This window comes from Ranitomeya imitator, chromosome 6 (genome assembly GCF_032444005.1).
Source record: "Ranitomeya imitator isolate aRanImi1 chromosome 6, aRanImi1.pri, whole genome shotgun sequence".
NCBI lineage: Eukaryota > Metazoa > Chordata > Amphibia > Anura > Dendrobatidae > Ranitomeya > Ranitomeya imitator.
The window spans coordinates 333,398,344-333,424,822 of NC_091287.1; the positions used below are offsets into that span (position 1 = coordinate 333,398,344).

At 44.9% G+C, this 26,479-nt stretch overlaps 1 long non-coding RNA gene across 2 annotated transcripts in view; it reads left to right on the plus strand.

The window, feature by feature from the left end:
- LOC138641402 (uncharacterized) overlaps positions 1–26,479 on the plus strand; it is a 234,709-nt gene that overhangs the window by 54,397 nt on the left and 153,833 nt on the right. Inside the window, exon 3 of one of the 2 annotated variants that reach the window (XR_011313820.1) lies at positions 21,609–21,703. The exons of the other annotated variant lie outside the window; for it this stretch is intronic. This is a non-coding gene — a long non-coding RNA (uncharacterized lncRNA). Of the gene's footprint in view, positions 1–21,608; positions 21,704–26,479 lie in introns of those variants that run through there. 2 annotated transcript variants of the gene reach the window in all.

The window sequence follows — 26,479 nt, forward strand, 5'->3', positions numbered from 1 at the left end:
ATTTTCAAATGATACTGTAGCTTTAAAAAACAAACAAACGTTATTTAGATCATTAACACATTTAAGTTGCTTTTCTTCAGTTTTTTTTAATCTCTCCACATAAGATCATAATGTTGCACTATTACATCACAAATAATGATAGGAAACGTGGCTACATTGTGACCTCTTAACACAACCTGACTCAATCCACTGGCGGTGAGACACATGCAGCCTTAAAGGGAATTTGTCAGCAGGATTTCACTCCCCAAACTACTTACATGCATATGTAGCTCTTTTAACCCCTTCCCGACCTTTGACGCATACGCTGCGTCATGAAAGTCGGTGCCATTCCGACCCATGACGCAGCATATGCGTCATGGAAAGATCGCATCCCTGCAGGCCGGGTGAAAGGGTTAACTCCCATTTCACCCGATCTGCAGGGACAGGGGGAGTGGTAGTTTAGCCCAGGGGGGGTGGCTTCACCCCCTCGTGGCTACGATCGCTCTGATTGGCTGTTGAAAGTGAAACTGCCAATCAGAGCGATTTGTAATATTTCACCTAAAAACTGGTGAAATATTACAATCCAGCCATGGCCGATGCTGCAATATCATCGGCCATGGCTGGAAACACTTATGTGCACCCACCCCACCCCTCCGATCGCCCCCCCAGCCCCCCGATCTGTGGTCCGCTCCCCTCCGTCCTGTGCTCCGCTCCCCCGTCCTCCTGTCCGCTTCCCCCGTGCACCAATCACACCCCCTGCGCTCCAATCAAACCCCCCCGCACTCCGATCCCCCCCCCGCACACAGCGACCCCCCCCCGTGCTCCGATCCACCCCCCCCGCACAGCGATCCCTCACCCCGTGCTCCAATCCTCCCCCGTGCTCCAATCCTTCCTCCCGTGTTCCGATCCACCCCCCCCCATGCTCCGATCCACCCCCCCGTGCTCCGACGCCCCCCCCGTGCCCTGATCTCCCCCCCTTATACTTACCTGGCCGCCCGAGGTCCGTCCGTCTTCTTTCCTGGGCGCCGCCATCTTCCAAAATGGCGGGCGCATGTGCAGTGCGCCCGCCGAATCTGCCGGCCGGCAGATTCGTTCCAGAGTGAATTTTGATCACTGAGATATAACCTATCTCAGTGATCAAAATAAAAAAAATAGTAAATGACCCCCCCCTTTGTCACCCCCATAGATAGGGACAATAAAAAAATAAAGAATTTTTTTTTTTTCACTAAGGTTGGGGTAAGAACTAGGGTTAGGGTTAGGGGTAGGGTTAGGGTTAGGGGTAGGGTTAGGGCTAGGGTTAGGGCTAGGGTTAGGGCTAGGGCTAGGGGTAGGGGTAGGGTTAGGGTTAGGGTTAGGGTTAGGGGTAGGGTTAGGGCTAGGGTTAGGGTTTCGGTATGTGCACACGTATTCTGGTCCTATGCGGATTTTTCCGCAGCGGATTTGAAAAATCCACAGTGCTAAACCGCTGCCGATTTATCGTGGATTTACCGCGGTTTTTCTGCGCATTTCACTGCGGTTTTACAACTGCGATTTTCTATTGGAGCAGTTGTAAAACCGCTGCGGAATCCGCAGAAAGAAGTGACATGCTGCGGAATGTAAACCGCTGCGTTTCCGTGCAGTTTTTCCGCAGCATGTGTACAGTGATTTTTGGTTCCCATAGGTTCACATTGAACTGTAAACTCATGGGAAACTGCTGCGGATCCGCAGCATTTTCTGCAGCGTGTGCACATACCTTTAGAATTAGGCTATGTGCACACGGTGCGGATTTGGCTGAGGATCCGCAGCAGTGTTCCATCAGGTTTACAGTACCATGTAAACATATGGAAAACCAAATCCGCTGTGCCCATGGTGCAGAAAATACAGCGCGGGAACGCTGCGTTGTATTTTCTGCAGCATGCCAATTCTTTGTGCGGATTCCGCAGCGTTTTACACCTGTTCCTCAATAGGAATCCACAGGTGAAATCCGCACAAAAAACACTGGAAATCCACGGTAAATCCACAGGTAAAACGCAGTGCCTTTTACCCGCGGATTTTTCAAAAATGGTGCTGAAAAATCTCATACGAATCCGCAACGTTGGCACATAGCCTTAGGGTTGGGTTGGAATTAGGGTTGTGGTTAGGGTTAGGGGTGTGTTGGGGTTAGGGTTGTGGTTAGGGGTGTGTTGGGGTTAGGGTTGTGATTAGGGTTACGGCTACAGTTGGGATAAGGGTTAGGGGTGTGTTGGAGGTAGAATTGAGGGGTTTCCACTGTTTAGGCACTTCAGGGGGTCTCCAAACGCAACATGGCGCCACCATTGATTCCAGCCAATCTTGTATTCAAAAATTCAAATGGTGCTCCCTCACTTCCGAACCCCGACGTGTGCCCAAACAGTGGTTTACCCCCACATATGGGGTACCAGCATACTCAGGACAAACTGCGCAACAATAACTGGGGTCCAATTTCTCCTGTTACCCTTGAGAAAATAAAAAATTGCTTGCTAAAACATCATTTTTGAGGAAAGAAAAATGATTTTTTATTTTCACGGCTCTGCGTTGTAAACGTCTGTGAAGCACTTGGGGGTTCAAAGTGCTCACCACATATCTAGATAAGTTCCTTGGGGGGTCTAGTTTCCAAAATGGGGTCACTTGTGGGGGGTTTCTACTGTTTAGGCACACCAGGGGCTCTGCAAACGCAACGTGACGCCCGCAGACCATTCCATCAAAGTCTGCATTTCAAAAGTCACTACTTCCCTTCTGAGCCCCCACGTGTGCCCAAACAGTGGTTTACCCCCACACATGGGGCATCAGCGTACTCAGGAGAAACTGGACAACAACTTTTGTGGTCAAATTTCTCCTGTAACCCTTGGGAAAATAAAAAATTCTGGGCTAAAAAATTATTTTTGAGGAAAGAAAACGTATTTATTATTTTCACGGCTCTGCGTTATAAACTTCTGTAAAGCACTTGGGGGTTGAAAGTGCTCACCACACATCTAGATAAGTTCCATTGGGGGTCTAGTTTCCAAAATGGGGTCACTTGTGGGGGGTTTCTACTGTTTAGGCACACCAGGGGCTCTGCAAACGCAATGTGACGCCCGCAGACCATTCCATCAAAGTCTGCATTTCAAAAGTCACTACTTCCCTTCTGAGCCCCCACGTGTGCCCAAACAGTGGTTTACCCCCACACATGGGGTATCAGCGTACTCAGGAGAAACTGGACAACAACTTTTGTGGTCCAATTTCTCCTGTAACCCTTGGGAAAATAAAAAATTCTGGGCTAAAAAATTATTTTTGAGGAAAGAAAACGTATTTATTATTTTCACTGCTCTGTGTTATGAACTTCTGTGAAACACTTGGGGGTTCAAAGTGCTCACCTCACATCTAGATAAGTTCCTTTCGGGGTCTAGTTTCCAAAATGGGGACACTTGTGGGGGGTTTCTACTGTTTAGCCACATCAGGGGCTCTGCAAACGCAACGTGACGCCCACAGAGCATTCCATCAAAGTCTGCATTTCAAAACGTCACTACTTCACTTCCGAGCCCCAGCATGTGCCTAAACAGTGGTTTACCCCCACATATGGGGTATCAGCGTACTCAGGAGAAACTGGACAACAACTTTTGGGGTCAAATTTCTCCTGTTACCCTTGGGAAAATAAAAAATTGCGGGCTAAAATTCATTTTTGAGAAAATAATTTTTTTTTTTTATTTTCATGGCTCTGCGTTATAAACTTCTGTGAAGCACTTGAGGGTTCAAAGTGCTCACTACACATCTAGATTAGTTCCTTTGGGGGTCTAGTTTCCAAAATGGGGTAATTTGTGGGGGATCTCCAATGTTTAGGCACACAGGGGCTCTCCAAACGCGACATGGTGTCCGCTAATGATTGGAGATAATTTTCCATTTAAAAAGCCAAATGGCGTGCCTTCCCTTCTGAGCCCTGCCGTGCGCCCAAACAGTGGTTTACCCCCACATATGGGGTATCTGCATACTCAGGACAAACTGGACAACAACATTTGTGGTCCAATTTCTCCTATTACCATTGGCAAAATAGGAAATTCCAGGCTAAAAATCATTTTTGAGAAAAGAAAAATTATTTTTTATTTTCATGGCTCTGCATTATAAACTTCTGTGAAGCACCTGGGGGTTTAAAGTGCTCAGTATGCATCTAGATAAGTTCCTTGGGGGGTCTAGTTTCCAAAATGGGGTCACTTGTGGGGGAGCTCCATTGCATAGGCACACAGGGGCTCTCCAAATGCGACATGGTGTCCGCTAACAATTGGAGCTAATTTTCCATTCAAAAAGTTAAAAGGCGCGCCTTCCCTTCCGAGCCCTGCCGTGTGCCCAAACAGTGGTTTACCCCCACATATGAGGTATCGGCGTACTCGGGAGAAATTGCTCAACAAATTTTAGGATCCATTTTATCCTATTGCCCATGTGAAAATGAAAAAATTGAGGCGAAAATAAATTTTTTGTGAAAAAAAAAGTACTTTTTCATTTTTACGGATCAATTTGTGAAGCACCTGAGGGTTTAAAGTGCTCACTAGGCATCTAGATAAGTTCCTTGGGGGGTCCAGTTTCCAAAATGGGGTCACTTGTGGGGGAGCTCCAATGTTTAAGCACACAGGGTCTCTCCAAACGCGACATGGTGTCCGCTAACGATGGAGATAATTTTTCATTCAAAAAGTCAAATGGCGCTCCTTCCCTTCCGAGCCTTACCATGTGCCCAAACAGTGGTTTACCCCCACATGTGAAGTATCGGTGTACTCAGGAGAAATTGCCAAACAAATTTTAGGATCCATTTTATCCTGTTGTCCATGTGAAAATGAAAAAATTGAGGCTAAAAGAATTTTTTTGTGAAAAAAAAGTACTTTTTCATTTTTACGGATCAATTTGTGAAGCACCTGGGGGTTTAAAGGGCTCACTCTGCATCTAGATAAGTTCCTTGGGGCGTCTAGTTTCCAAAATGGGGTCACTTGTGGGGGAGCTCCAATTTTTAGGCACACGGGGGCTCTCCAAATGTGACATGGTGTCCGCTAAAGAGTGCAGCCAATTTTTCATTCAAAAAGTCAAATGGCGCTCCTTCCCTTCCAAGCCCTGCCTTGCGCCCAAACAGTGGTTTACCCCCACATATGAGGTATCAGCGTACTCAGGACAAATTGGACAACAACTTTCGTGGTTCAGTTTCTCCTTTTACCATTGGGAAAATAAAAAAATTGTTGCTGAAAAATCATTTTTGTGACTAAAAAGTTAAATGTTCATTTTTTCCTTCCATGTTGCTTCTGCTGCTGTGAAGCACCTGAAGGGTTAATAAACTTCTTGCATGTGGTTTTGTGCACCTTGAGGGGTGCAGTTTTTAGAATGGTGTCACTTTTGGGTATTTTCAGCCATATAGACCCCTCAAACTGACTTCAAATGTGAGGTGGTCCCTAAAAAAAATGGTTTTGTAAATTTCGTTGTAAAAATGAGAAATCGCTGGTCAAATTTTAACCCTTATAACTTCCTAGCAAAAAAAAATTTTGTTTCCAAAATTGTGCTGATGTAAAGTAGACGTGTGGGAAATGTTATTTATTAACTATTTTGTGTCACATAACTCTCTGGTTTAACAGAATAAAAATTCAAAATGTGAAAATTGCGAAATTTTCAAAATTTTCGCCAAATTTTCGTTTTTATCACAAATAAACACAGAATTTATTGACCTAAATTTACCACTAACATGAAGCCCAATATGTCACGAAAAAACAATCTCAGAACCGCTAGGATCCATTGAAGCGTTCCTGAGTTATTACCTCATGAAGGGACACTGGTCAGAATTGCAAAAAACGGCAAGGTCTTTAAGGTCAAAATAGGCTGGGTCATGAAGGGGTTAAAGACAAGTCCAACAATACCTTTACATGGTCAGTCTGTTGCTCCGTTAGTGAGAAATCAACGTTTGAATTTATATGCAAATGAGGTTGAATAACTATTTGGAGATCTGAAGCCTCTGTCACTCCAGCTCTATTGCCCACCCAGAACTGGTTTCTACTGCTTGACTGACAGTCTCTGTGATGTGTGAATTCAGGCCCATGTAAATGTATTGCTGGAATTGTTTTTGAAAGAGCTACATGCATATATTAATAGTTTGGGGGTTGAAATCCTGCTGACAGATTTCCTTTAATATTGCATTGCCAAAACTTGCTCTTTAGTAGAGTTGAGCGAATTTGATTGGGTCCCTGCTTACTCGGCAAGCAATAGCTGCAGAGGGAACCCGGATACATGGAGCTCTCCGGCTGATCAGCTGTTCGTCTCCGCAGCTTCATGTGTCCCAGCTGTGTGACAGTCGCAACACATGCATGGAGAGCCTGTGTGTTGGGCTCTTCATACATGTGTTGTGTCCGTCACACAGCCGCGGGTAGCCTTCATTTTATCTGGCTCAACTTCAGCTTGGATGGTGATTGGAGCAATGATTTTACTCTTTTTTTAAAGCAAGAAGTATTTCTTCTTCCCTGGATGCGTGACTTGTGCACTCATAGTCACGGTCATGGAACTCATTTGTAACAGGTTGGACACTTTTTTGGAATGTGTTTCACCTGAAACCTACACATTAACACTGTAGGTCCTTAACTCCTTACATACACCCTACCTTATCTCTTGTTTCAAGCCATACAAGCCATACTCTTCTTGTACCAGGCACTTTTTTGGTGCCCAGGCAAAAAAAATGTTGTTTTTTTTTTCCATTCGCTGCATAGGTTGGGTTCTCATGGTCAAGCACCTGCACAAAAATCTGGATTTGCTATAAAGTGACTTCCTATGCTTATGTATTGTTAACGTTGCTACTAATGGTCTTGAAAAATCTTTACCTGGAATGCTAAAATAAACTCCCCCATCTGGTTTTGATGGAAACTAGGTGAATTTTGTACATTTTGTTGGAAGATAAGTAATGGTCTGGAGATGCTTTTAATGGTTTGACCTAAATATTTTGCTCCAGTGATATTTTAGAAAATTGTATGGTTAAAGTTATTTAACAATGGTAATGGAAACTTTTCTTACTATTTGTAGAAGATAGTGCCCTCATTTTTACAGGCAGGTTCATGAAAACTGTGCACTGACTAGAACATCTTAAAGGGATTTTCTTGAATCACAATATTGAAAGCTATACTAAAAATGGACCAACAGTGTCAGATTTTGGGAGTCTGAATTCCGACACCTAAATCGGTCAGCTGTTAGAAGGCCCTGCTGTGCTCATGCAGGCACTGCTGCCACTTCAATGACTGCATTGGCTCATACACCTAAAGGCTGTCTACTTACTAGAGCCTTTGCTCAGTATCGCAGGAAGGACTAATTCAAATGAATGGGATAACTGCAATACAAGGACAGCCACTAGTAAGTACAGTGGGGCAAAAAAGTATTTAGTCAGTCAGCAATAGTGCAAGTTCCACCACTTAAAAAGATGAGAGGCGTCTGTAATTTACATCATAGGTAGACCTCAACTATGGGAGACAAACTGAGAAAAAAAAATCCAGAAAATCACACTGTCTGTTTTTTTTTAACATTTTATTTGTATATTATGGTGGAAAATAAGTATTTGGTCAGAAACAAAATTTCATCTCAATACTTTGTAATATATCCTTTGTTGGCAATGACAGAGGTCAAACGTTTTCTGTAAGTCTTCACAAGGTTGCCACACACTGTTGTTGGTATGTTGGCCCATTCCTCCATGCAGATCTCCTCTAGAGCAGTGATGTTTTTGGCTTTTCGCTTGGCAACACGGACTTTCAACTCCGTGAACTCATATAGGACTAAAACATAACTTTTACTCACTTAATTAAAATTAGTATAAAAAATGCAAGGTGCAGACTAACAAACAAATAAACGTGTGGGCAACGCTGTAGATAACACTCATCCAAACACCAACGCTACCCACATAATATCCTCACAGATAATGCAGACGCCCTCTGACGTCAATAAGAGGATATATTAGGCTTCAGCCACGGGTCTATAATCCCCTCACCATACACACTTACAGGGTCACAAACCTAAACATAATAGTACTGACCATCTATATATAAAGTGCTAGGGACCTGGGTTATAGTTAATGGGTACTCTGTTATACCGCATAACGGCATATAAGCCGCACCTATCGCGTTTATTCTAACCAGAGTAACTATCCATGTAAGACTGGAAATAGAAATATAGAACGGTCTCACCCGCCCGGAACCGTGTATCAAATCCTTATTCGGTTCTCCTTCTGGCGGTGGACCCAATCCCCTCCTCTCCCGACGCGTTTCGGTGAATCCTCATCAGGGGTCGATTATGGGGTTCTTTATTTGTGCATCATCCAGCCGACGCTATCTTCCGTGTGCGTGCTGTTCACTTGCGCATCAGTCTTTAAATGAGCCCGCCTTGTTTGCCTACATCCGGTGTGTGCGACGTGTCCTGCCGCTCACCTGACCGGATGTGACATCATAGGAAAATATCAGCTGTCCAAAGCTCCGGACAGCTGAAAAACCGCGCCTCCTCCAGAACGCAGAATGAACACTGCGCCTGCGCTCAGCAGTAGGCACTATGCACTGCTTCATATAGCCGGATCTTAGGTAGGTACTGAAGTACGGTGCAATTCATTTATTTTATATATATCAGGGGACCGGGTATCTTAGATACTGTAATCAATAAGCAATACCCTACACGTCACCCTGAATGTACCACTCTTGTAATGTGCAGATTTACATTGCGGTAAGACACTGGTATATTTCTGGCTATTAAAGGACAAATTTTAACAGAACGTACGTAGAGTGCAGATACTGGTAACGTTAATGCCAGGGACACAGTAGGGGAAGAAATAATTGAAAAAGCGCAAAAGACATATAAGCGCTATATGTAAAAAATATATATATCGTTTGTGGATAACGACAGATTTTCAAACTCAGGAGAAAGCGATGTTTGGAAATTATAGGTAAAGTATGAAACAATGGAGACCCCAGATAGATAAAGCCTGCCGTACCCCTAAGGTGCCCTATTCTCACTCCTCCCTACCTATCGCGGAGGTTGGCACCCTAGGTCCTGCGCAGTGGCGCCCCCACTCAACGGCGGCTCTCCCTAACTATACTCCCTAATACACCCTACATTATAGGAAGGAAGCAAAAGAGAGCTGTTCGTTTAGACCGTAGGGATGAACTGTATGCAGCCAGAAAATCCATTTACATTCTCTCTGGAGTATAAGCTGGTCCCAGTTGCCTCCTCTGTTTGGGGGTTAAAATGGATTTTCTGGCTGCATACAGTTCATCCCTACGGTCTAAACGAACAGCTCTCTTTTGCTTCCTTCCTATAATGTAGGGTGTATTAGGGAGTATAGTTAGGGAGAGCCGCCGTTGAGTGGGGGCGCCACTGCGCAGGACCTAGGGTGCCAACCTCCGCGATAGGTAGGGAGGAGTGAGAATAGGGCACCTTAGGGGTACGGCAGGCTTTATCTATCTGGGGTCTCCATTGTTTCATACTTTACCTATAATTTCCAAACATCGCTTTCTCCTGAGTTTGAAAATCTGTCGTTATCCACAAACGATATATATATTTTTTACATATAGCGCTTATATGTCTTTTGCGCTTTTTCAATTATTTCTTCCCCTACTGTGTCCCTGGCATTAACGTTACCAGTATCTGCACTCTACGTACGTTCTGTTAAAATTTGTCCTTTAATAGCCAGAAATATACCAGTGTCTTACCGCAATGTAAATCTGCACATTACAAGAGTGGTACATTCAGGGTGACGTGTAGGGTATTGCTTATTGATTACAGTATCTAAGATACCCGGTCCCCTGATATATATAAAATAAATGAATTGCACCGTACTTCAGTACCTACCTAAGATCCGGCTATATGAAGCAGTGCATAGTGCCTACTGCTGAGCGCAGGCGCAGTGTTCATTCTGCGTTCTGGAGGAGGCGCGGTTTTTCAGCTGTCCGGAGCTTTGGACAGCTGATATTTTCCTATGATGTCACATCCGGTCAGGTGAGCGGCAGGACACGTCGCACACACCGGATGTAGGCAAACAAGGCGGGCTCATTTAAAGACTGATGCGCAAGTGAACAGCACGCACACGGAAGATAGCGTCGGCTGGATGATGCACAAATAAAGAACCCCATAATCGACCCCTGATGAGGATTCACCGAAACGCGTCGGGAGAGGAGGGGATTGGGTCCACCGCCAGAAGGAGAACCGAATAAGGATTTGATACACGGTTCCGGGCGGGTGAGACCGTTCTATATTTCTATTTCCAGTCTTACATGGATAGTTACTCTGGTTAGAATAAACGCGATAGGTGCGGCTTATATGCCGTTATGCGGTATAACAGAGTACCCATTAACTATAACCCAGGTCCCTAGCACTTTATATATAGATGGTCAGTACTATTATGTTTAGGTTTGTGACCCTGTAAGTGTGTATGGTGAGGGGATTATAGACCCGTGGCTGAAGCCTAATATATCCTCTTATTGACGTCAGAGGGCGTCTGCATTATCTGTGAGGATATTATGTGGGTAGCGTTGGTGTTTGGATGAGTGTTATCTACAGCGTTGCCCACACGTTTATTTGTTTGTTAGTCTGCACCTTGCATTTTTTATACTAATTTTAATTAAGTGAGTAAAAGTTATGTTTTAGTCCTATATGAGTTCACAGTATTTTTGAGGACTACACCACGGCTGAATATATATATGGACTTTCAACTCCCTTGAAAGGTTTTCTATAGGGTTGAGATCTGGAGACTGGCTAGGCCACTCCAGGACCTTGAAATGTTTCTTACGAAGCCACTCCTTCGTTGCCCTGGCGGTGTGCTTTGGATCATTGTCATGTTGAAAGACCCAGCCACGTTTCATGTTCAATGCCCTTGCTGATGGAAGGAGGTTTTCACTCAAAATCTCACGATACATGGCCCCATTTCATTCTTTCATGTACCCGGATCAGTCGTTCTGGCCCCTTTGCAGAGAAACAGCCCCAAAGCATGATGTTTCCACCACCATGCTTTACAGTAGGTATGGTGTTTGATGGATGCAACTCAGTATTCTTTTTCCTCCAAACACGACAAGTTGTGTTTCTACCAAACAGTTCCAGTTTGGTTTAATCAGACCAAAGGACATTCTCCCAAAACTCCTCTGGATCATCCAAATGCTCTCTAGCAAACTTCAGACGGGCCCGGACATGTACTGGCTTAAGCAGAGGGACACGTCTGGCACTGCAGGATCTGAGTCCATGGTGGCGTAGTGTGTTACTTATGGTAGGCCTTGTTACATTGGTCCCAGCTCTCTGCAGTTCATTCACTAGGTCCCACCGTGTGGTTCTGGGATTTTTGCTCACCGTTCTTGTGATCATTCTGACCCCACGGGGTGGGATTTTGCGTGGAGCCCCAGATCGAGGGAGATTATCAGTGGTCTTGTATGTCTTCCATTTTCTAATTATTGCTCCCACTGTTGATTTCTTCACTCCAAGCTGGTTGGCTATTGCAGATTCAGTCTTCCCAGCCTGGTGCAGGGCTACAATTTTGTTTCTGGTGTCCTTTGACAGCTCTTTGGTCTTCACCATAGTGGAGTTTGGAGTCAGACTGTTTGAGGGTGTGCACAGGTGTCTTTTTATACTGATAACAAGTTTAAACAGGTGCCATTACTACAGGTAATGAGTGGAGGAAAGATGAGACTCTTAAAGAAGAAGTTACAGGTCTGTGAGAGCCAGAAATCTTGATTGTTTGTTTCTGACCAAATACTTATTTTCCACCATAAAATGCAAAAAAAATGATAAAAAAACAGACAATGTGATTTTCTGGATTTTTTTTCTCAGTTTGTCTCCCATAGTTGAGGTCTACCTATGATGTAAATTACAGACGCCTCTCATCTTTTTAAGTGGTGGAACTTGCACTATTGCTGACTGACTAAATACTTTCTTGCCCCACTGTAGATGATATACAGGTAGATGGAGCAATATAAACATTGAAGAGGCAGCAGCGCTAACATTACACTTGGATCTTGAACAGAAACACCAGTAGAATGCCAGGGCTTGTTCAGGATCCATGCTTGAAAATCTTTTGGAAAGTTGTCCAAATAGAATGGATGAAGTTGGAGTAGAAAAGACATCTCCATCATACTGTCTGTGTCTTTGAAATGAGATGCTCAACAAGCAAACTGTAATTTTGAGATCATAATGTCCAAATACGTAATAATGTGTTTACTGTCATTCAACTGATTGTGATTCTACAGTATGCTGTTGACCATTTTATGCCTGGTAATGACCATGATATCTGGCTCAATGATCCTGAATCATATGGCCTATCCTTGACTTTTCATGTCAGATCATGTCTAATGAGGCAAGATTATGATGACTAGTAGTGATGAGCGAGTGTACTCGTTGTCGGGTTTTTCCGAGCATGCTCGGGTGATCTCCGAGTATTTCGGCATGCTCGGAGATTTAGTTTTCCTCCCTGCAGCTGCATGATTTGTTGCTGATAGACAGCCTGAGTACATTCCCTAACAAACAGGCAACCCCCACATGTATTCAAGCTGTCTAGCAGCCGCATCGACATAAACTAAATCTCCGAGCACGCCAAAATACTCGAAGACCACCTGAGCATACTCGGGAAAACCCAAGTAACGAGTACACTCGCTCATCACTAATGATGATCAATAATTCTATCCAACAGTGGACCATCTGCCAGTCTAGACCCATTGTGACTATTCTACAAGAGAAATGAATTTGTGGACCCTCTGGACCGTGATGACAATCCCCTCACGGACGAGCTGACCAGATGGACTGCCCCCTATACAGGGAGAGTTAGGGGCAGGCCCATGAAAGACTATCGCCACGGAAGCAGGAGGACCAAGACAGACAAAGAGACAAAATGGAGGCGAGGAACCAGAGGAAACGGAAGAGACACCAGAGTGGCGAGATGGGCAGAGACACAGAACCGCAGAGATACAGGGTCTGCGGAGACACTGGATGGCTGAGACACAGAACTATAAGGATACTGAGACTGCAGAGACACGGGAAGACTGAGACACTGGACTGCAGAGACAATGGGACTGCAGAGTCACGAGAGGGCTGCGGTACGAAGCTGCAAGGATACTGAGACTGCGAGCCATGGGATGAGTGAGATCCAGGGCTGCAGGGGCACCAGGACAGCAGGGTCACGAGGAGACACGGGGCTGCAGAAATACAGGAACTGACTCTGGAAGAAACCAAAGATGAAGCAAGGTTAGGCACAGGAGAACACCAAGACAAGCATGCGGCCAAGAGCATTCGAAGAAACAAATTATCACCAGGCAAGGAAGAGTGGACGGGAACAGATTAATATTCCAGCCGAATGCAGCACTTCAGGGTGACAGTCCTCCAGGGTGAAAGAGAGGAAGAAGAAAAGCGCCAGCAGGTAAGTTAGTAGTGCGCATGCGCAGAGCTGAACCTGGCATGCATGTGCGCCCGACGGACAGCTAAGAGGAAGACGCAGCAGAGGAGGACACGCTCCGGAACGTCAAGGACAGGTAAGTATGACAGGGTGCGGAGTATGGAAGCGACAGCGACGTGACACCCATCCTATGTGATAATAAACCAGCATTGATCAGTTCTCATTTTTTCCTCATTATTTTTACATTTTCCATGAAGCAGTGAGGCAATACAAATACTAAAGGAAGCCAAGTCACTTGATGTCACTTGATTCAGAATTTTCCAGGCTACTATAATGATATCTTTTTCCAATTCATCATTTCCTGATTTCTACCTAATTAAATGAGGAAAGTTACATGTATCAATACTGCTGATCAGATATTCCGGCCTCCAGCTTTCCAAAAAATGAAGAAACACTAGAAATTCCTGTTATTGTACCACCCAATTAGAAAATCTGTTTAATCTGTTGTGGTCGCAAAGGGTTTTGACCAATAATACATTACATTGAACATTGTAATGACACATATTGCTTAAGTTATGTAATTCAATCGGCCTCATTTATCATTTCTCAAAGAATGTAATAAAGTGGCCCAAGTTGACTCATTCGAGCCGCAGCCCATCTTAGTCATGTGTCAGGATGGGCTGTAGTCTTAAAAAACGCAACTCCTTAGACCTTTATCTCAACTGACAGAAAACTAGTATCATAAGCACACATACCTCCATGAGCCAAGTAGAAGTGTGTGACAGGAGTAGAAGTAAATCTCCTTGGCTGACAGAGCACAAAGGATTTTTTTCTCCAGTCTCATTCCTTCAATTTTAGTAAATGAGACACAATGCCTTTCAAAAATGTGCCACTCAAGGCTGAGAGAAAGAGTGCTTGCAAGGAAAGAGAAAAGTATGGGTTTGAGGGAGTTGAGATGTTTTCTCAGGTGACAATTTGAGAAAGGAATATTTGCCTTTAGTCAGAGGCGTAGCTAGGGTTTTGGTTCAGGGGTGGCGAAGCTTCTGAGTGGGCCCCTAACCAGGTAGCCTTGATAACAACTGGGTGACGCGCCCTAATAGCGGAGGAGAACCTCAGCAGATGACCACGCTATTACTGAAAATAATCTCTATATAAAGACCAATATGGATATTACCGCCATATGGTCAGTGGTAGATACCAGACCTACAGAACATATAAGAGATCACAGTACAGTTACAAATAATGACTTACCGCTGACATTCTGCAACAACCCTGCTGGCATCGCTGCATGGCCTCCCATCCCCCACCTGCATTACACTCAAACTCACTAATTTCTCTAGGCCTTGTTGTGACTTCTCTCTGCTGCCAGCTCTATGCTGTGTGCCTCATATCTGCTGCTTGCTCTGTGCATGCTTTGTCTGTGTACATAGGGGGGCGGCGCTGGAAACTCCTGTGTCTTATTGAGACGGTGTGCACCTTGCTAAGGTGTCCCCGGCCAATTGCCATGAGGCTTCCTGTATTTAAGACTTCCCCACCCATTGGAGGAGGCCTGTGCAACTTACTCCCTCAGTCAGTTTTTAGCTGCTGAGGTGCCAGGCCCTGTCTCTGTTACTCTTATGTCCGCCACCCAGGGTGGCATTGTACCCTGGTCTATGTCCTGTGTTTGCCATCCAGTGGGGCCTCGTACCCTGGCCTATGTCCGCCACCCAGAGGGGCGTTCAACCCTGGCTTGTGTTCATGTCTCTGAGCCTTTCCTGTTCCTGACTTTGTCTTAGCCTAGTCCTGTTCCTGTGTCTGTTTATATCCCTGCCTTGGTTTCCTTTCCCTGCTGTGCGTACTCTGTGTCTTGCTTTGCTCTGCTTTTGGCTCTGCTCTCTGCGACCTTGCTTTGCTCCTTGCTCTACATTCTGTGACCTTGCTCTGATCTCTGTGGTTTTGCTCTGGGCTCTGCACTCTGTGGCTTTGCTCTCAGCTCTGCACACTGTGGCTTTGCTCTCAGCTCTGTACTCTGTGGCTTTGCTCTCAGCTCTGCTCTCTGTAACTTTGCTCTGCACTCTGACCTTGCTCTGCACTCTGTGGCTTTGCTCTGTGGCTCTGCTCCTTGCGGTTCTACCTGGCTCCGCTCCTTGCGGTTCTACGTCTCCTCCGCCTGCTGCATTTCTGCACTTGGCTCCGCCTCCTGCTCTTGGCTCTGCCTCCTGTGTTTCTGCATTTGGCTTCGCTTCCTGCGTTTCCGCACTTGGCTTCGCCTCCTGCTCTTGGCTCCGCCTCCTGTGTTTCTGCACTTGGCTCCGCCTCCTGCGTCTCTGTTCTTGGCTCTAGCTCCTGTGCTTTCGCTCTGCATCTGCTCTTGCGGTCTTTCTCTACTTATTCTTAAGTCCTCCTGTCTGAACAGGTTCTTACCTGTTTTACATACCAGCCTGCAGACCAGTCCCTACTGGTTCTTCCAGTGTACCAGCCTTGTCCTCCTGTCCTGCCAGAGAGCCACGTCACCCGCACTTGCCTGCCAGAGAGCCAGCTGTGCCCATCTGCCAGTGTCTCTGTAGTACCTGCCTGCCAGAGAGCCAGCCGTACCCGCCTGCCAGTGTCTCTGTTGTACCCGTCCACCTGCCTGTGTCCCAGCCGTGCCCGTGTGCCAGCCGTGCCGGCTTGCCTGTCTATGTTCCATTCCCTGGTGGGATCAGCAGCCACAGCCAGACACCACCCTGGAGTGGTATCTGGTAGCTTCCTATTGCACAAGTCTGACCTCACCATCAGAGGCTCCAGCAAACACCTAGGAAGCTACTCAGTTACGCCCCTTCCAGGGAAGTTTGGTCTGTGATCCAGTGGGGCCACCCCCCCGCACACCTGCGCCAACCAGTCTGGGTGCGAGCGTGACATGTTCTCTCTGATGGAATCGTTCACTTTTCCCGTCTTTTCCATCTGGCCCAAACCGACACGACAACTTCTTCCAGCCACGACTCACCTGCAGAGAATACAACAGACATGTTTCACTTCTCACATACCAGCCCATCACCATCTATTCCCTCATCCTGCTGATACCCCAATACTAAGCCGCTGCTGCTCTATGACCCTATGACTGCACCTGATACCCCAATACTGAGCCGCTGCTGCTCTATGTGACCCTATGACTGCACTTGATACCCCAATACTGAGCCTCTGCTGCCGTATGTGTCCATATTACTGCACCTGATATCCCAATATTGAGCCGCTGCTGCCATATGTGTCCCTATTACTGCACCTGATACCCCGATACTGAGCCGCTGCTGCTCTATGTGACCCTATGACTGCACCTGATACCCCAATACTGAGCCTCTGCTGCCGTATGTGTCCATATTACTGCACCTGATATCCCAATATTGAGCCGCTGCTGCCATATGTGTCCCTATTACTGCACCTGATACCCCGATACTGAGCTGCTGCTGCTGCCATATTTGTCCCTATTACTGCACCTGATACCGGATACTGAGCCACTGCTGCTGTATGTGACCCTATTTCTGCACCTGATATCCCAATACTGAGCCTCTGCTGCCGTATGTGTCCCTATTACTGCGCCTGATACCCCGATACCCGATCCTCTGCTGCTGTATGCGACCCTATTATTGCACCTGAAAATAGAAAGAAAGAAGTGGGCACCACTTAATCCAATGAAATTAATCAAATTAGCCAGGTGCTACTCAATGCGCGACCAAAACGTAAAAAGATGAGAAGAAAGAGCGCAAAGCACACAAGGCGATTATATATCAATAGGCAGATCCTGTATATAAGGCAGCACACCCCATAGGCAGATCCTGTATGTAAGGCAGCACCCCCCAAAGGCAGATCCTATATATAAAGGCATCACCACCAAAGGCACCATAGGCAGATCCTGTATGTAAGGCAGCACCCCCATAGGCACCATAGACAGATCCTATATATAAGGCAGCACCCCCATAGGCAGATCATGTATGTAAGGCAGCACCCCCCATAGGCAGATCCTATATATAAGGCAGCACTCCACCTAGGCAGAACCTATATATAAGGCAACACCCCCTCATAGGCAGATCCTGTATGTAAGGCAGCGCCCTCCCATAGGCAGATCCTATATATAAGGCAGCACCCCCCATAGGCAGATCCTATATATAAGGCAGCACCCCCATAGGTAGATCCTGTATGCAAGGCAGCACCCCCCATAGGCAGATCCTATATATAAGGCAGCACCCCCCATAGGCAGATCCTGTATGTAAGGCAGCACCCCCATAGTAACCATAGGCAGATCCGATATATAAGGCAGCACCCCCCATAGGCAGATCCTGTATGTAAGGCAGCACCTCCCATAGGCAGATCCTATATATAAGGCAGCACTCCCCCATAGGTAGATCCTATATATAAGGCAGCACTCCCCCATAGGCAGATCCTATATATAAGGCAGCACCCCCCCATAGGCAGATCCTGTATGTAAGGCAGCACCCCATAGGCAGATCCTATATATAAGGTATCACCTCCATAGGCAGATCTTATATATAAGGCAGCACCCTTCCATAGGCACATCCTGTATGTAAGGCAGCACCCCCATAGGCAGATCCTATATATAAGGCAGCACCTCCATTGGCAGATCCTATATATAAGGCAGCACCCCCACATAGGCAGATCCTGTATGTAAGGCAGCACCCCCCATAGGCAGATACTGTATGTAAGGCAGCACACCCCCATAGGCAGATCCAGTATATAAGCCAGCACCCCCATAAAAAAACACAATAAATACCTCTCTTCCTCCTTGTTCCAGCGGCACTCCCTACTCCCTCTCATCTCCTGACAGTGGGCGCCAGACGGTGACGTCATTGCACCCGCTGTCAGACGATGTGGGGGATGAATGAAGAAGGAGCGCAGCACAGCACTCCTTCCCTCATCACTGCGGTCAGCTGAATTGGCTAGATGCTGATACAGCTGACCTTGCGATGACAGCGGGGGGCCCGCCTGCTCAGGGGCCCATAGCGGCAGAATGTAACTGTATCAGCGTGGTACACGTGCCGATGCAGTTGCAGTAGCTTAGCTCTGGGTGGGACACCTCAGAGCGCAGGGCCCGGGGCGCCCGCACCGTCTACCACCCCGGTAGCTACGCTACTGCCTTAGTGCTTACTCACACGATCATATATTCTCTAATGCAAGAGAATCGGGCCAATTATGCTAATGACACTCAGCTCAAATCCTGTCAGAGTTTGATCCGAGTGTCATCTGAATGTGAGCATCGCATAACAGGTGCGGAGAAGATGGAACACTTTATTTCTCCATCTTCTCTATTGTGTCTCTCCTCGTAAACCAAACTGCATTCAGATGACATCCGAGTGCAGTCCAATGTTTTACAAGCACCCATAGACTTAGAATTAGCATTCTTGGGCTGTCCACTTTCCTGAGGGTATGTGCACACACTGCGGATTTTGCTGCGGATTCGCAGCGGATTGGCCGCTGCGGATTCGCAGCACCTTTCCATGCGTTTACAGTACAATGTAAACCTATGGAAAACAAAATCTGCAGTGCACATGCTGTGGAAAAAATGCGAGGAAACGTAGCATTGTTTATTCCACAGCATGTCAATTCTTTGTGCGGATTCAGACAAGTCCACAGGGCACAATGGTATTATGTATACATACACGTGCCAGCGTAGGCAATAATTGATATAAATAATCTTGTGAAAGTGACCAGTGCGCTGTGGAAGATTTTGTGGAGAACCCACTTAACTAGGGATAGGTACAACCATAGCCAGTATATGGATAGAAGTAAGATATAACACCAGACAGGAAGTATATATAAAACGCCTTTATTAAATACAGATGGCAAATAAATGTATATTTTAAATACTCATAAAAAGTGCGCACAAGGTGCGTTCGTATGAGGACTTGGCTGACCCCGCTGACCCGGTCTATTTAATTGAGGTATAGTGTGCTCCTCTTGTTGTTATTTTCCATGTTAGGATTATTCAGGCTGCTGCGGTTCTCTTGGCCATCTGCGGACTTGAGTGGCTTCTATTGCCCCCACCTGAATAGAGAGTTAGCAGCATTTTTGCTCATATTAATTAGATATAATATCATACCGCGCACCTTCTCTGCCATATTTGGCTATATTGCACTTTGGCACTTTCATTGTCTTATTTGCTTACACCGTAGCAGGCAGTTAGACCAGATAGACCATCTCTGTGTGATTGTTTTATCACCTGTCTTGGAAATAATTTTTGCACACCTATTTTGCACTTTAGTATTGTTCACCACATGATATATTGGTGTTGTTACCCCCATTTTTTTCTCATTTATATATTTTGGCACGTTGCACTTTGGTCTGTGCAGTCTGGCATATATATACACGGATTTTCTGTGTCGCTTATTTTACTCTGCACTTTCATCATAATTTGTTGTTTTGCTATAAAATATATATAGATTTTTGTTTAGTTATATACATTGTGTGGGAGCCACACCCTCGGTCTTATATGAAAATACTGTTGGGGTCAGCTAGTTTTTCTATTTTTTCCATTTTTTTACATATTCTTTAAAATAAATTTTTATAATAATTGTTGTTTTTCTCGGTAAATATAAATTTTTGTCCTTGTGCGCACTTTTTATGAGTATTTAAAATATACATTTATTTGCCATCTGTATTTAATAAAGGCGTTTATATATATATACTTCCTGTCTGGTGTTATATCTTACTTCTATCCATATACTGGCTATGGTTGTACCTATCCCTTTGTGCGGATTCAGCAGCGGTTTACACCTGCTTCATAATAGGAATCTGCAGGTGTAAAACCACAGGTGGAATCCGCACAAAATCTGCAAAAAAATGCGGTAAATCTGCGGTAATTCCGCAGGTAATCCTGCAGATTTACAAAAACGAGTCTGGAAAAAGCCGCAGGATTTCACCTGTGAAATGTAACCTCTTATGATCAGCAGGTTCCTCTTTCTCTCGACTGTAAATTTTGAGGTCTTATGGTCAACGGGTTCCTTTTAATCACCTGTAAATTGTAAGATCTTATGGTCAGTGGGTCCTCTCTCCCCTGTGAAGTCTAAGCCTTTATGGTTAGTGGGGTCCTTTTTACCACCTGTAAATTGTAAACTCTTCTGGTCAGTGAGGTTCTCTCTCCCCTGTGAAGTCTAAGCCATTATGGTTATTGGGTTCCTTTTTACTACCTGTAAATTGTAAGCTCTTTGGTCAGTGAGGTTCTCTCTCCCCTGTGAAGTCTAAGCCATTATGGCTAGTGGGGTCCTTTTTACCATCTGTATATTATAAGCTCTTGTAGTCAGTGGGTCCTCTTCCCTATGAAGTCTAAGCCATTATAGTTAGTGGGGTCCTTTTTACCATCTGTATATTATAAGCTTTTGTAGTCAGTGGGTCCTCTTCCCTATGAAGTCTAAGCCATTATAGTTAGTGGGGTCCTTTTTACCACCTGTAAATTGTAAGCTCTTATGGTCAGTGGGTCCTCTCTCCCCTGTGAAGTCTAAGCCATTATGGTTAGTGGGGTCCTTTTTACCACCTGTAAATTATAAGCTCATATGGTCAGTGAGGTTCTTTCTCCTTTCCCCACATGTATTTTATGAGCACTTACAAGCTTTCCAGTAATGAAATTAACGCTGAGGAAGTCAGATAGAAGCAGCTCCCTCTTACTTCTCCCGGGTGTCAGTTTTGTCTGAAGGAAGTGAGATTGAATTGGCCTCTGATTGGCAGCAGGGCTTGAGTGACACAATAATGTCATGCAATCCCTGGGAGAGCAGGTGCTGAAATCGCTGGAATGTCACCAGAATTGTAGGTGAGTACACCCATTATTATGGTGGAAATATGGTGATTGATAATGGGTTTAAAGGAAACCCCTGTGAGTACAATGTACATAGAGCTCCACTAGTGGTATGGCTGTATAGGCACTAGTCTCCTTATAAAAATGCTTTTTAGCGATCCTTTTCCAGACATCAGAAATTTAGTATAGGAGTCAAATAATGCTACTTCCATATATGAAACTGTGCTGACAGGTTCCCTTTAACAGGCTCAATCTGATGAAACAATGCCTCCTTAAATCTAGAATATTACTTTAGGTGACGACTTCTATGATATCTCTCAGAATTGTCCAATGAGAACCATTGCGTGGAATTAGTTTCATGTTCCCATGTACATTTATTTGTAAGAGGGCGGTTATGCTTTAATTAATCCTTATAACAGTTTACTATTTTTACACGGGAATTCTGTCCAAAGGTCTTTTGGCTTTTTTTTAACTGGACTTATTCCAGAGATATATATTTTCTCACTATGAACTGAAAATAATATTTATTTTTACACATTTCAGCATTGCCAGAATGAAAAACATACAAAAAGGCAAAAGAAGAATGAAGCGTATTATCTGGGATCACAGGAAACATGGCTGAAGAATGTATATGGAATAAAGTGCGGCTTCTATGATTTCAGCATTGCACAGTCAGGTTATTGCTTGCAATTTTCTCACGGGTCAACTAACTGACTAAACTGTGGGAGGATCACGAAACAGCTTTGGCTCAAACCCCAGTGCAAAAAAAAAAAAAATAAGTTGGCCGAGTGTAGACAATCAGTCTAGTGAAACTCCGAGCATTCTCAGGCAGATCATACTGGTGGAGGAGGAAGCCGATAGAATAACCTTGGCCTGTCTCTGTGAGAAGAGAATAAAAGCCAGCACCTCCGTTGGCCTGAGGCTTTAAGCATCATACTCTAAATAGAAGTTAAATTAAAATAAATATTTATTGTTAGCCTTTACGTCTCATTCATACTATTTAAATGAGTGTGACAACACTGTATCCTGAATAAGCAAACATGGCAGAGTGCATTTCATTCAGAAATATGCCCTATATTGGGTGGAAAATGGATATGTGATACAGTGTATTAAGTTTATAAAGGGCTGTAAAGTTTTATTTTTATTATTTGATTTATTTCTGCTTCATTATGCTGTACCAGGCATTGGAATATTAAAGGGATTGTCCACTATCGGACAACCCCTTCTCAATCCCTACGCTTCCACCTTGTAAAATCATAATCTCCGGTGCCACCGCCGTTCCATCATTGTTGGCACTGGCTCTCCCAGGAATTATGTCACGTGATCCCTGCAGCCAATCAACGCTGACTTCTCTCTCCCCTGGGTGAAGCTGCTGCTTTCTCACTTCCACCGGATACAGTAGTATGTAAAAGTTTGGGCCCCCTTGGTCAAAATTACTGTTATTGTGAACAGTTAAGCAAGATTAACCCCTTAATCCCATATGACGTACTATCCCGTCGAGGTGACCTGGGACTTAATTCCCAGTGACGGGATAGTACGTCATATGCAATCGGCCGCACTCACGGGGGGAGTGTGGCCGATCGCGGATGGGTGTCAGCTGACTATCACAGCTGACATCTGGCACATTAACCTCCTGAACACTGCGATCAAACATGATCGCAGCGTTCCGGGGGCATAGGGAAGCTCCCTGCGGGCTTCCCTGAGAACCTCGGTACAAGGCGATGTTGTCACCTTGTACGAGCATCTCCTCCCTGCAGGCCCAGGATCCAAAATGGCCACGGGGCTACTTCCGGGTCCTGTAGGGAGGTGGCTTTCAAGCACCTGCTGAGAGCAGGCGCTGGTAAGCCTCCAGCAGTGCACATCAGATCTCTGATCTAACACAGTGCTCTGCAAAGTGTCAGATCAGCAATCTGTCAATATAGTGTGATTTTCCCCCCTGGGACAATGTCATAATGTAAAAAAAAAATTTAGATGTGTAAAAAATGAATAAATAAATAATTCCTAAATAAAGAAAAAAAATATATATTGTTCCCATAAATACATTTCTTTATCTAAATAATAAAAAAAGAATAAAAGTACACATATTTAGTATCGCCGTGTCCATAACGACCCCACCTATATAACTGTCCCACTAGTTAACCCCTTCAGTGAACACCGTATAAAAAAAAAAAAGGCAAAAAACAACGCTTTATTATCATACCGCCGAACAAAAAGTGAAATAACACGAGATCAAGAAGACAGATATAAATAACCATGGTACCACTGAAAACATCATCTTGTCCCGCAAAAAAACGAGCCGTCATACAGCATCATCAGCGAAAAAAGGTCCTCAGAATAAAGCGATACAAAAAAAAAATATTTTTTCTATAAAATAGTTTTTATCGTCTAAAAGCGCCAAAATATAAAAAAAGATATAAATGAGGTATCGCTGTAATCGTACTGACCCGAAGAATAAAACTGCTTTATCCATTTTACCAAACATGGAACGGTATAAACCCCCCCCCACAAAAGAAATTCATGAATAGCTGTTTTTTGGTCATTCTGCCTCACAAAAATCGGAATAAAAAGCGATCAAAAAATGTAACATGCCCAAAAATGTTACCAATAAAAAACGCTAACTCGTCCCACAAAAAAAACAAGACCTCATATGACTCTGTGGACCAAAATGTGGAAAAATTATAGCTCTTAAAATGTGGAGATGCAAAAACTATTTTTTGCAATAAAAAGCGTCTTTTAGTGTGTGACAGCTGCCAATCATAAAAATGAGCTTAAAAAACCCACTATAAAAGTAAATCAACCCCCCCTTCAACCCCCTTAGTTAGAGAAAAATAATAAAATTTAAAAAATGCATTTATTTCGATTTTCCCTTTAGGTCTAGGGCTAGGGATAGGGCTAGGGTTAGGGTTAGGGCTAGGATTAGGGCTAGGGTTAGGGCTAGGGTTAGGGTTTGGGCTAGGGCTAGGGTTAGGGCCAAGGTTAGGGCTAGGGTTAGGGTTGGAATTGGGGTTGGGGCTAGGGTTAGGGTTGGGGCTAGGGTTAGGGTTAGGGCTACATTAGGGTCGGGGCAGGCGTTGGCACCCACAAGAAATAGGAATAGCTATGGAGGATATCCACTAAATTAAAACATAACTTTTAATAAATGTAAGTAAAAACTCGGATCCTAATAAGACACATACATCAACAGAACAAAAAGTGCTCAAGTGAACCAGTGCTCAAGATAAAAAATTGGATCACTCTTACCAATTCAGACGGACATATGGAAAAAATCCCTCAAAATCCATGAGGGTGGTGGTTCCAGATTGCTATGGGCCAAGGGTAGGGAAAGGTACACCGCCACTGTCTTCCCTGTAAACCCTTAGAAGAACTCCTGTCCTAACAAGGACAGGCCCCAAGTGAGCCCTGCTATGGGAAACCACCAACCAAAGTGTAGCCCTAAATGTCTCTCTTCTCCCTATGCGTTTCAACTCCGATGGGGGAGCATCATCAGGGGAGTTATATAGTCAGAAGAGGTACCAGTGGGCCCCCTCAAAGTCCTACACAGGACAGTCCAAATGCTCCATACAAGTCCGTATGCATATAAGTCCGTATAACATGGGTCCCGCAGTGGCTGGGAAATCCTAGAAAACTGGAGGATTCTGGCTGTGTCTGCAGCTTAGGTAAGTCCTGACCGCCGACCAAAGAGCCCCCTTATAAAAGTACTTACTGTGCAGCTGAAATACATCTCTCCCTAATTGGTTCCATGTCAGATCCCGGCCGCATCGCCCGCAATAGCGTTCCTGAACGGCGAGCGCGCATTACCGGAAGTGCCGCCACCATATTGGACGCGCCACTTCCGCCCACCATGTTCCCGAAGTACAGTGTCACCACAGGCAGCAGATGCGCATTACCGGAAGTGCCGCCGCCATCTTGAGCGCGTCACTTCCGCCCACCATTATCCCGGAGCCTAGTATCCCCATAGAGCAATGTAAACAGTGCGCACAACACCCCAGCCACTCCGGTCACTTACCAGGGCGCAGATGTCGCCCCCTCCATGGCGCCATGAGTACATCATGGCCACCCGCCCAGTCCCGCTCTCAAATGGATATGTGTAGGATAATCCTACCATATTCTGTGTATTGATAGTATCCTATGTGTCGGGCACCATATTGGAGGAGTCCAGATGGTCTATATTAAGTCCAGATCTCATTATGTATGTACCATATATGCCATTCACTGTGGGCACTAAAGTAAAAATATATCACAAGGTGTCCACACCACCTTGTGTATGCCAAATACATAAATAGTTGTAAATGCCATATTTGGGAGATCCCCATGATAAAGCATCTATATTATATAATATGTCCCTTGTATATGGCCAATGGCGAGTGCCCTAAATAGTATCTGGCATTTGCGCCATTTTGTCTGTGCCCTTTAGTGTTATAGGCAGCTCATGCCATATTAATGGGGTCCAGACGGTTAGAATGGGGTGTTCACGCCAATGTATATATGCCATGTTTACCAATAACAATGGGGGGTATTTGCAGTGTAGCAGCGTCTCAGCACTATTTTTATATATGCCATGTCCAGTAGGTAAGCCATATTTAGGGGATCCCAATAACGAGATCTCCACATCCTATATTGTGTGCCGTATGTATAAACGTTAACAAGCGTCCTGTCTCAGGAGTGCAAGTAATACATTCCTAGGCACCATGTTGCCGGTATGTAAATTGCCTATTCTAAAAAGAATGCTATACACATATATAGACAAGAAAAAAATGCGTAAACCAATCAGGGGAAACCAGGGTGACCAGGGACAAGGGGGAAAATAAAAAGGGAATATGGAAAGTGAATACCCTAAGATATACGTGTGCCGGCAACCAGCAAAATTATGTGGTACAATAATATCCCATGGGCACCCGTACATGACCAAAGAGGATTAACATCAATATGCACATATTCAAACCACATATATATCTTATCCTAGAAAACTTCAGCTTAGTCAGGGGGGAGTCAGCATAGACAAAGAGCTAAGTGATATAAAAATTAGGTCCGAAAAAGAACAGGAGAGAAATTCCCATCAGGGCAATAGATTGGGTTTCCAACCCCATAACAGGGTCCCCATTAAATATGCCACTGAAGGTAAACATAGTAGGGAGCGGTGGCTCCTATACTATATGATAGAAAACCATAAGACTTGTTTTGTTTTCTTTGGCCAACTCTGTGGCTAAGGACACCATAAAACGGAGCTTAAGTTACTACATAAAACATGATATTAAAGAAAGTAAGAAAGCCCACATAATCAGTATATAGATGGTACGATAGATCATCCTGAAACCGGGTAAGAAGGAAAAGGAGGAGGGAGGGGGGGGGAAAGAGAGAATGGGGGAGTAACAGCAAGAGGCTTAGGGGGGGAGTTACTCTTACAAAAAACACCC